Raw genomic sequence first — 11504 nt, forward strand, 5'->3', positions numbered from 1 at the left:
GAACTATTCTTTAGAGCAGTTGTAGGTTCACATAAAAATTGAACTAAAAGGACAGGATTCCCCTATATTCCCTGTCCCCCCCCACACACACTTTCCTGACTATGGACTCCACCATCATAGTGGTACATCTATTATAATCAGTGAACCTACACTGACATATAATCCAAACTCCATAGTAGGGTTCATGTTCTATGGATTTTGACAAACGTATAATGACATGTATCCAACATTTACATAATAGTGTCACTGCCCTAAATATGTTTTATGCCTGTTCCTCTCTCCCTTCCCCAATTTCTGGCAACCACTGCACTTTTTACTGTCTCCATAGTTTTGCCTTTTCCAAAATGCCATACTGTTGAAATCACATAGCGTGTAGACTTTTGACATTGGCTTCTTTCACTTAGTAATATATACTTAAGTTTCCTCCATGTCTTCTCATTGCTTGATAGCTCTTTTCAGCATGGAGTAATATTCCATTGTATGGATGTACCACAGTTTATCCATTTACCTATTGAAGGACATCTTGTTTGCTTCCAAGTTTGGTCAATTAGGAATAAAGCTGCTGTAAGTATCCATATGTGGACATTATTGTGTGGACATAAGTTCTCAGCTCCTTTGGATGAATGCTAATGAGCACCATTGCTGAATCACACAGTAAGAGTAGGTTTAGTTTTGTAAGAAACTGCCAAACCATTTTCCAAAGTATATTATTGTGGGGCATGTGGGTGGCCCAATCAGTTGAGCATCTGACTCTGGATTTTGGACCAGGTCATGATCCCAGGGTCATGGGATCAAGCCCCATGTCTGGCTCTATGCTGAGTGTGGAGTCTGCTTGAGATTCTCTCTCCTTCTCCCTCTGTCTCTTTCCCCTGCTCACACTAAATAAATAAATAAATAAATAAATAAATAAATAAATAAATAAATAAATAACAAAGTGTATATTTTGCTTTTCCAGCAACAATGAATGAGAGTTCCCGTTGCTCCATATCCTTGCCAGCATTTCATGTTCTCAGTTTACCAGGTCTTGGCCATTCTATTAGATGTTTACTTGTACCTTATTGTTTTAATTTGCAATTCCCTAATGACATATAACATTAAACATCTTTTCATATGCTTATTTGCCATCTGTATATCTTCTTTGGTGAGTTGTCTTTTCATGGTTTTGCTCATTTTTTAATCAGGTTGTTCATTTTCTTATTGTTGAATGTTAAGAGTTATTTGTTTTTTTAAAAAAAATTTTTTTTAATATTTATTTGCTTTTGAGAGAGAGAGACAGAGACAGAGGGTGAGTGGGGAGGGGTAGAGGGAGAAAGAGATGCAGAATCTGAAGCAGGCTTCAGGCTCTGAGCTGTCAGCACAGAGCCTCACATGGGGCTTGAACCTACAGACCGTGAGATCATGACCTGAGCCAAAGTTAGACACCTAACCGACTGAGCCAGACAGGTGCCCCCCTTTTTTTTTTTTGGTTAATATTTTTTTTTAATTTTTGAGTGTTAAGAGTTCTTTGTATGTATTATGTAAAAGTCTTTTATTGGGTGTGTGTTTTGCAAATATTTTTTCTTTGTGGTTTGTCCTCTCATTCTCATGAGATTCTCTTGTGCAGAGCAGAAGTTTTTAATTTCAATGAATTCTAGCTTGTCAATTCTTTTTTCAAGAATCATGTCTTTGTGTTGTATCTAAAAAGTCTTCAGGGGTGCCTGGGTGGCTTAATGGGTTAAGCATCCAACTTTAGCTCAAGTCACTATCCTGCAATTTTTGAGTTCGAGCCCCACATGAGGCTCTGTGCTGACAGCTCAGAGCCTGGAGCCTCCTTTGGATTCTGGGTCTCCCTCTCTCTCTGACCCTCCCCCACTTGCACTCTGTCTCTCTCTCTCTCAAAAATAAATAAACATTAAAAATAAAAAAAATAAAATAAAATAAAATGTATTCACCATAACCGAGATCATCTAGATTTTTTCCTCTTATCTTCTAGGGGTTTTATCACCTACATTTAGGTTTTGAATCAGTTTTGAGTTAATTGTTATGAATGCTGTAAGACCTGTGTCTAGATTTATTTCTTTTTTGCATGTGGATGTCCAGTTGCTTTAGCACCATTTGTTGAAAAGGGTATCTTTGCTCCATAGTATTGCCTTTGCTCCTTTTTCAAAACTCAGTTGACTATATTTATGAAATTGATACTGTGACTTACTAATGGTTTACAACAGTTGACAAAACACTAAATAAAGCCAAATTTATCAACATTAATAAATCTTAAAAATGTCACATTGAGAAGAAATAAATAACAGTATAACGTATCACATGTATAGATATATTTGCTATGTATACAATTGTATATATAAACGCATACAAATATAATATATATACATAGATATGTGTGTGTGTGTGTGTGTGTGTGTGTGTGTGTGTGTATATATATATATATATATATAGCATTCCTAGAAATGCTATATATTGTGATAGCTACAGATATATTTAGAGTGTGAATACTTTCATGACAAAGAGAAATACCAAATTCAAGATAATTTAAACAGAGAGAAGGAAATACAGAGTACTTCAACTGTATCTGTAATGTTTCATTTCTTTAAAAATAAGTGAAAATATTAATATTTGACAAAGTAGTGGATACATAGGTATTTTATATATATACAAAATATACTTGATAAAAAATTAATCAATTAGACTAGTATTTCTCAACTTTACAATCACACCTACAAAGAATTATAAATCTACTTTTTCCAAAAGTCATTTATATATTTACACACAGTTGATTCTCTTAATCATTTACAGTAAGTCTTTAAGAAATAAAAATTTTAGTTATATCTTAGGGGCTATTATAAGGTCATCTAAACAGAAAATCAACAAGGAAACAATGGCTTTGAATGACACACTGGACCAGATTGACTTAACAGATATATTCAGAACACTTCATCCTAAATCACTGGAATATACATTCTTCTCCAGTGCAAATGGAATGTTCTCCATAGTAGATCACATACAGGACCCAAATCAGCCCTCAACAAGTACAAAAAAATCAAGACCATACTGTGCATATATTTAGACCACAACACTGTGAAACTCGAAGTCAACCACAAGAAAAAATAACAAATACTTGGAGACTAAAGAACATCCTACTGAAGAATGAATGAGATAACTGAATAGTTAAAGAAGAAATTAAAAAGTACATGGCAACCATTGAAAATGATAACACTGCAGCCCAAAACCTCTGGGACTCAGCAAAGGTGGTCATAAGAGAAAAGTATATAGCAATCCAGGCCTTCCTAAAGAAAAAAGAAAGGTCTCAGATATACAACCTAACCTTACACCTTAAAGAGTTGGAAAAAGAACAGTAAATAAAACCCCAAACCAGCAGAAGACAGGAAATAACAAAGACAAGAGCAGAAATCAATGCTATAAAAAAAAAAAAAAAAAAAAAAAAAAGCAAAAAACAAACAAACAAAAAAAACCAGAACAGATCAATGAAACCAGAAGCTGGTTCTTTGAAAGAATTAACAAAATTGAGAAACCACTAGCCACTTTGATCAAAAAGAAAAAGGAAAGGACCCAAATAAATCAAGAATGAAAGAGAAGAGATCACCACCAACACAGCAAAAATAATAATAGAATATTATGAGAAATTATATGCCAATAAAATGAGAAATCTGGAAGAAAAGGACAAGTTCCTAGAAACATATAAACTACCAAAACTGAAACAGGAAGAAATGGAAAATTTGAACAGACCCATAACCAGCAAAGAAATCGAATTAGTAATCAAAAGTCTCCCAAAAAACAAGAGACCAGGACCAGATTGCTTTCCAGGGGAATTCTATCAAACATTTAAGGAAGAGTTAACACCTATTCTCTTGGAGCTGTTCCAAAAAATAGAAATGGAAGGAAAACTTCCAAACTCATTCTAAGAAGCAAGGATTACCTTGATTCCAAAACCAGACAAAGACCCCACTAAAAAGGAGAACTACATACCAATTTCCCTGATGAACGTTAATGCAAAAATCCTCAACAAGATATTAGCCAACCGCATCCAACAATACATTAAAAAAATTATTCACCACAACCAAGTGGGATTTATACCTGGGATGTAGGGCTGGTTCAATATCCACAAAACAATCAATGTGATTCATCACAACAATAAGAGAAATGACAAGAACCACATGTTCTTCTCAATAGATGCAGAGAAAGCATTTATCAAAATATAGCATCTTTTCTTGATAAAAACCCCCAAGAAAGTAGGAATAGGAAGATCATACCTTGAGATCATAAAAGCCATATATGAAAGACCCATGCTAATATCATCCTCAAAGGGGAAAAACCGGGAGCTTTCCCCCTAAGGTCAGGAACAAGACAGGGATGTCCACTCTCACCACTGTTATTCAACATAGCATTGGAAGTCTTAACCTTAGCAATCAAACAACACAAAGAAATAAAAGGCATCCAAATCGGCCAAAAGGAGGTCAAACTTTCACTTTTCACTTTTCTGTGAAAAGTATCGGTTTTCCGATACTCTATACGGAAAACCCAAAAGATTCCACCAAAAAACTGCTAGAACTGATCCATGAATTCAACAAAGTTGCAGGATATAAAATCAATGCACAGAAATCAGTTGCATTCTGATACACCAAGAATGAAGCAACAGAAAGAGAAATCAAAGAATAGATCCCATTTACAATTGCACCAAAAACCATAAAATACCTAGGAATAAATCTAACCAAAGAGGTGAAAAATCTATACACTGATAACTGTAGAAAACTTATGAAAGAAATAGGAGAAGACAAGACACACAAAAAAATGGAAAAATATTCCATGTTCCTGAATGAGAACAAATATTATTAAAATGTCAATATTACCCAAAGCAATCTACATATTCAATGCAATCCCTATCAAAATAACACGAGTACTCTTCACAGAGCTAGAACAAACAATCCTAAAATTTGTAAGGAACCAGAAAACACCCCAAATAGCCAAAGCAATCTTGAAAAAGAAAACCAAAGCAGGAAGCATCACAATCCCAGATTTGAAGCTGTACTACAAAGTTGTAATCATCAAGACAGTATGGTACTGGCACAAAAACAGACACTCAGATCAATGGAACAGAATAGGAACCCAGAAAGGACCCACAAACGTATGGCCAACTGATCTTTGACAAGGCAGGAAAGAATATCCAATGGAATAAAGACCATCTCTTCAGCAAGTGGTGCTGGGAAAACTGGACAGCGACATGCAGCAGAAAAATGAACCTGGACCACTTTCTTACACCATATACAAAAACAAACTCAAAATGGATGAAAGACCTAAACGTAAGACAGGAAGCCATCAAAATCCTCGAGGAGAAAACAAGCAAAAACCTCCTTGACCTTGGCCACAGCAACTTCTTACTCAACACATCTCTGGAGGCAAGGGAAACAAAAGCAAAAATGAACTATTGGGACCTCACTGAAATAAAAAGCTTATTCCCAGCGAAGGAAACAATCAGCAAAACTAAAAGGCAACTGACGGAATGGGAGAAGATATTTGCAAACAACATCTCATATAAAGGGTTAGTATCCAAAATCTATAAAGAAGTTATCAAACTCAACACCCAAAAAACAAATAATCCAGTGAAGAAATGGGCAAAAGACATGAATAGACACTTCTCCAAACCAACACATGAAAAAATTCTCAACATCACTCATCATCAGGGAAATACAAATCAAAACCACAATGAGATACCACCTTACACCTGTCAGAATGGCTAACATTAACAACTCAGGCAACAACAGATGTTGGCGAGGATGAGGAGAAAGAGGATCTCTTTTGCACTGCTGGTAGGAACGCAAACTGGGGCAGCCACTCTGGAAAACAGTATGGAGTTTCCTCAAAAAACTAAAAACAGAACTACCCTATGACCCAGCAAGTTCACTACTAGGTATTTATCCAAGGGATACAGGTATGCTGTTTCGAAGGGGCACACATACCCCAATGTTTATAGCAGCACTATTGACAATAGCCAAAGTATGGAAAGAGCCCAAATGTTCATCAATGGATGAATGGATAAAGAAGATCTGGCATACACAAACACACACACACACACACACACACACACACACACACACACAATGGAGTATTACTCAGCAATCAAAAAGAATGAAATCTTGCCATTTGCAGCTACGTGGATGGAACTAGAGAGTATTACGCTAAGTGAAATTAGTCAGCCAGAGAAAGACAAGTATCATATGACTTCACTTATATGAGGACTTTAAGAGACAAAACAGATGAACATAAGGGAAGGAAAGGAAAAATAATATAAAAACAGGGTGGGGGACAAAACGTAAGAGACTCTTAAATATAGAGAACAAACAGGGTTACTGGAGGGCTTGTGGGAGGGAGGATGGGCTAAATGGGTAAGGGGCATTAAGGAATCTACTCCTGAAATCATTGTTGCACTATATGCTCACTAACTTGGATGTAAATTTAAAAAATAAATAAAATAAAAAAACCTAATGGTAACCACAAATCAAAAACCAGTAACAGGTATGCAAAGAATAAAGAAAAAGAATCCAAGTATAGCACTAAAGAAAGCCAACAAACCAAAAGAAGAAAGGATCAGAAAAAATCTGTAGAAACAACCACAAAGCAAGTGACAAAATGGCAATAAATCCATACCTATCAATAAGTACTTTGTGCTTTTTTAAGATTTTATTTTTAAGTAATCTCTACACACAACGTGGGGCTCAAACTCACCCCCAAGATTAAGAGTCTCATGCTCCACCAACTGAGCCAGGCAGGCACCCAGATCAATAATTACTTTGAATGTAAATGGACTGAATGCTCCAATGAAAAGACATAGGGTGTCCAGATTAAAAAATAAGACTATCTATGTGCTGTCTACAAGAGACTCATTTCATTTCACATAGAAAGTCACCCGCAGATTGAAAATAAGGGGGATAGAGAAACATTTATCATGCAAATGGATGTCAAAAGAAGCCTGGAATCAATACTTATTTCAGACAAAATAGACTTTAAAACAAAGACAAGAGACAAAGAAGGACACTATATAATAATAAAGGGGACAATCCAGCACAAAGATCTAAAAATTGTAAATATTTACGCCCCTAACATGAAAGCACCCAATACATAAAACAGTTAACAAACATAAAGGAATTAATCAATAGTAATATAACAGTAGGGGACTATAACACCAAACTTACATCAAAAGACAGACTATTCAAACAGAAAATCAACAAGGAAATAGTGGCTTTGAATGACACACTGGACCAGATGGATTTAACAGACATTCAGGGTATTCCAGCCTAAAACAACAGAATACACATTCTTTCCAAGTAAACATGGAACATTCTCCAGAATAGGTCACATATTAGGCCACAAAACTAGCCTCAATAAATTCAAAAAAACCAAAGTCATCCCATACATCTTTTCTGACCACAACACTATGAAACTAGAAATCAGCCACAAGAAAAAAATCTGAAAAGAGCACAAATACATGGAGATTAAAAATCATGCCACTAAACAAAGAATGGGTCAACCAGGAAATCAAAGAATAAATGTACATGGAAACAAATGAAAATGAAAACACAATGATCCAAAACCTTTGCGATGCAGCAAAACTGGTTCTAAAAGGGAAGTTTACAGCAATACTAGTTTACATCAAGAAGTAAGAAAAATCTCAAATACACAACCTAAATTTACACCTAATAGAGCTAGAAAAAGAAGAACAAATAAAACCCTAAACCAGCAAAAGGAAGGAAATAATAAATATTAGAGTAGAAATAAATGACACAGAAACTAAAAAAATAATAGAACAGATCAATGAAACTAGGAGTTGGTTCTCTGAAAAGATCAACAAAATAGGTAAACCTCTAGCCAGACTCATTAAAAAGAGAGAGAGAGAGAGAACCCAAATAAAATCACTAATGACAGCGGAGAAATAACAACCAACATTACAGAACTACAAACAATTATAACAGATTATTATGAAAACTGAATGTCAACAAATTGGACAACCTAAAAGAAATGGATAAACTCCTAGAAACACACAACCTACCAAAACTAAAGCAGGAAGAAATAGGGGCACCTAGCTAGCTTAGTCAGAAGACAATTATGACTCTTGATCTCGGGGTTGTGAGTTCAAGCCCCATGTTGGGTGTAGACATTACCAAAAAGAAATGAATAAATAAGCTTTTTTTAAAAAAGCAGGAAGAAATAGAAAATTTGAACAGATCAATTACCAGCAGTGAAATTGAATTGTAAAAAAAAAAAAAAAAAAAACTCCCCAAAACCAAAACTCCAGGACCAGACAGTTTCATGGGCAAATTCTACAATATACTTAAGGAAGAGTTAATACCTATTCTTTTCAAACTATTCCAAAAAATAAAAGAAGAAGGAAAACTTCCAAATTCATTCTATGAGTCCAGTATCACACTGATACCAAAAACAGATAAAGACACCACAAAAACAGTGAATTACAAGCCAATATCTCTCATGAATATAGATGAAAATATCCTCAATAAAACAGTAGCAAACTGAATGCAACAATACATTAAAAAACCATACACCACAATCAAGCAGGATTTATTCCTGGGAATCAAAGGTGTTTCAAAATTCATCAAACAATCAATGTGATATGTCACACCAATAAGAGAAAGGACAAAAATCATTTCAATAGATGCATAAAAAATATTCCACAAAGTACATCAGCAATTCATGATAAAAACTCTCTGCAAAGCAGGCCTAGAGGGAACATATCTCAACATAATAAAGGCCTTATATGAAAAACTCACATCCAACATCATATTCAGTGGTGAAAAACTGAGAGCTTTTTCCCTAAGGTGAAGAGCAAGATGTCCACTCTCACCACTTTTATTCAACATAATACTGAAAGTCCTAACCACAGCAATTAGACAACACAAAGAAATAAAAAGGCATCCAAATCAGTAAAGAAAACGTAAAACTCTTACTATTTGCAGATGACATGTTACTACATATAGAAAAACCCTAAAGACTCCACCAAAAGACTACTAGAACTCATAAATGAATTCAGTGAAGTCACAGGGTACAATATCCATCTACAGAAATCTGTTGTTTCCTGTATACTAATAATAAAGTGGCAGAAAGAGAAATTAAGAAAACAATCCCATTCACAATTGCACCAAAACAATAAAATATGTAGGAATAAACTTAACCAAAGTGATGAAAGGCCTGTGCTCTGAAAACTATAAAATGCTGATAAAAGATATGGAAGATGACACAAAGAAATGGAAAGACATTCCATTCTCATGGGTTGAAAGAACAAATATTGTTAAAATGTCTATACTACCTGAATCAATCTACACATTTAATGCAATCCCTATCAAAATGCCAAAGCATTTTTCACAGAACTAGAGCAAACAATCCTAAAATTTGTATGGAAACACAAAACACCCTGAATAGCCAAAGCAATCTTGAAAAAGAAAAACAAAACTGGAGGTATCACAATTCCAGACTTCAAGTTATATTATAAAGCAGTAGTAATTAAAACAGTATACTTCTGGCATAAAAAAAGACACACAGATCAATAGAACAGAACAGAAAACCCAGAAATAAACCCACAGCTATATGGTCAATTAATCTTTGACAAGGGAGTAAAGAATATCCAGTGGGAAAAAGACAGTCTCTTCAACAAATGGTGTTGGGAAAACTGGACAGCAACATTCAAAAGAATGAAACTGGACCACTTTCTTATACCATACATAGAAATCAATTCAAAATGGATTAATGACCCAAATGTAAGACCTGAAACTATAAACATCCTGGAAGATAACCCAGGCAGTAATTTCTCTGACAATCAGCCAAAGCAACATTTTTCTAGATATGTCTCCTGAGGCAAAGGAAATAAAAGCAAATTATTGGGACTTCATCAAAATAGAAAGCTTCTGCACAATGAATGAAACAATCAATAAAACTAAACTCCAATCTACTGAATGGAAGAAGATATTTGGAAATGACATAATAAAGGATTAGTATTCAAAATATATAAAGAACTTATACAACTCAACACTCAAAAAATAAATAATCCAATTTAAAAATGGGTAGAAGACAGGAACAGATATTTCTCCAAAAGACATACAGATAGCAAACAGACACATGAAAAGATGCTGAGACATCACTCATCATCAGTGAAAGGCATACCAAAACTACAGTGAGATATCACCTTACACCTGTCAAAATGGCTAAAATCAACAACACAAGAAATGACAAGTGTTGGCAAGGATGTGAAGAAAGGGGAACCCTTGTGCACTGCTGGTGGGAATGCAAACTCATACAGTCACTCTGGAAAACAGTATGGAGGTTCCTAAAAAAGTTAAAAGTAGAACTACCCTATGATCCAGCAATTGCACTACTGGGTATTTACCCAAAGAATACACTAAGTCAAAGGGATACATGTACTCTTGTGTTTATTGCAGCATTATTTACAATAGCCAAACTACTATAGAAGCAGCTCAAATGTCCATTAATGGATAAATGGATAAAGATATGGTATACATACATACATACATACATACATACATACATACATACAGTGGAATATTACTCATCCATAAAAAAGAACAAAATCTTGCCATTTGCAACGACAGGGATGGAGCTAGAGTGTATAATGCTAAGTGAAATAAAGAAAGACAAATACCATATGATTTCACTCATATGTGGAATTTGAGAAACAAAACAAATGAACAAAGAGGAGAAAAAGAGAGAGACAAACCAAGAAACAAACTCTTAAAAATAGAGAATAAACTGATGGTTACCACTGGGGAGGTGGACGGGGGGATGGGTGAAATAGGTGATGGGGATTAAGGAAGGCACTTGTGATAAACACTGGGTGATGTATGCAATTGTTGAATCACTATATTGCACACCTGAAACTAATATAACACTGTGTGTTAACCATACTGGAATTAAAATAAAAATAAATAAATAAATTACTAACGTTAAAAAAAACCTACAGTATTCAAAACAGTGTAGTAGTGGCATAAAGATACACACATAGGCCAGTGGAATAGAATTGAGAGCCCAGGTCTAAATATTCACAACAGTGGTTAACTGATTTTAACCAGTTTCAATGGAAACTGACAATAGTTTCTTAAATATGATACCAAAAGCATAGGCAATGAAAGGAAAAAAATACATTGTGGAACTTCATTGAAATTTAAAACTTTGGTGCAGAAAAGAACACTATCAAGGATTCAAAAGAACCCAAAGAATAAAATAAAATATTTACAAATAATATATCTGATAAGTGTTTAATATCTAGAATACATAAAGAACTCTTACAGCTCAACAACAAAAAGATCAACAACCCAATTTAAAAATGGGCAAAAGACTTGAAAAAACATTTCTCCAAAGAAGACACACAAATAACCAATAAGCACATGAAAAGATGCTCAATATCATACGTCATTAGGGAAATGCAAATCAAATCCACAATGAGATACCACTTCACAACAATTAAGAGAGCTATA

Source organism: Acinonyx jubatus, chromosome F2, assembly GCF_027475565.1.
Source record: "Acinonyx jubatus isolate Ajub_Pintada_27869175 chromosome F2, VMU_Ajub_asm_v1.0, whole genome shotgun sequence".
Lineage (NCBI taxonomy): Eukaryota > Metazoa > Chordata > Mammalia > Carnivora > Felidae > Acinonyx > Acinonyx jubatus.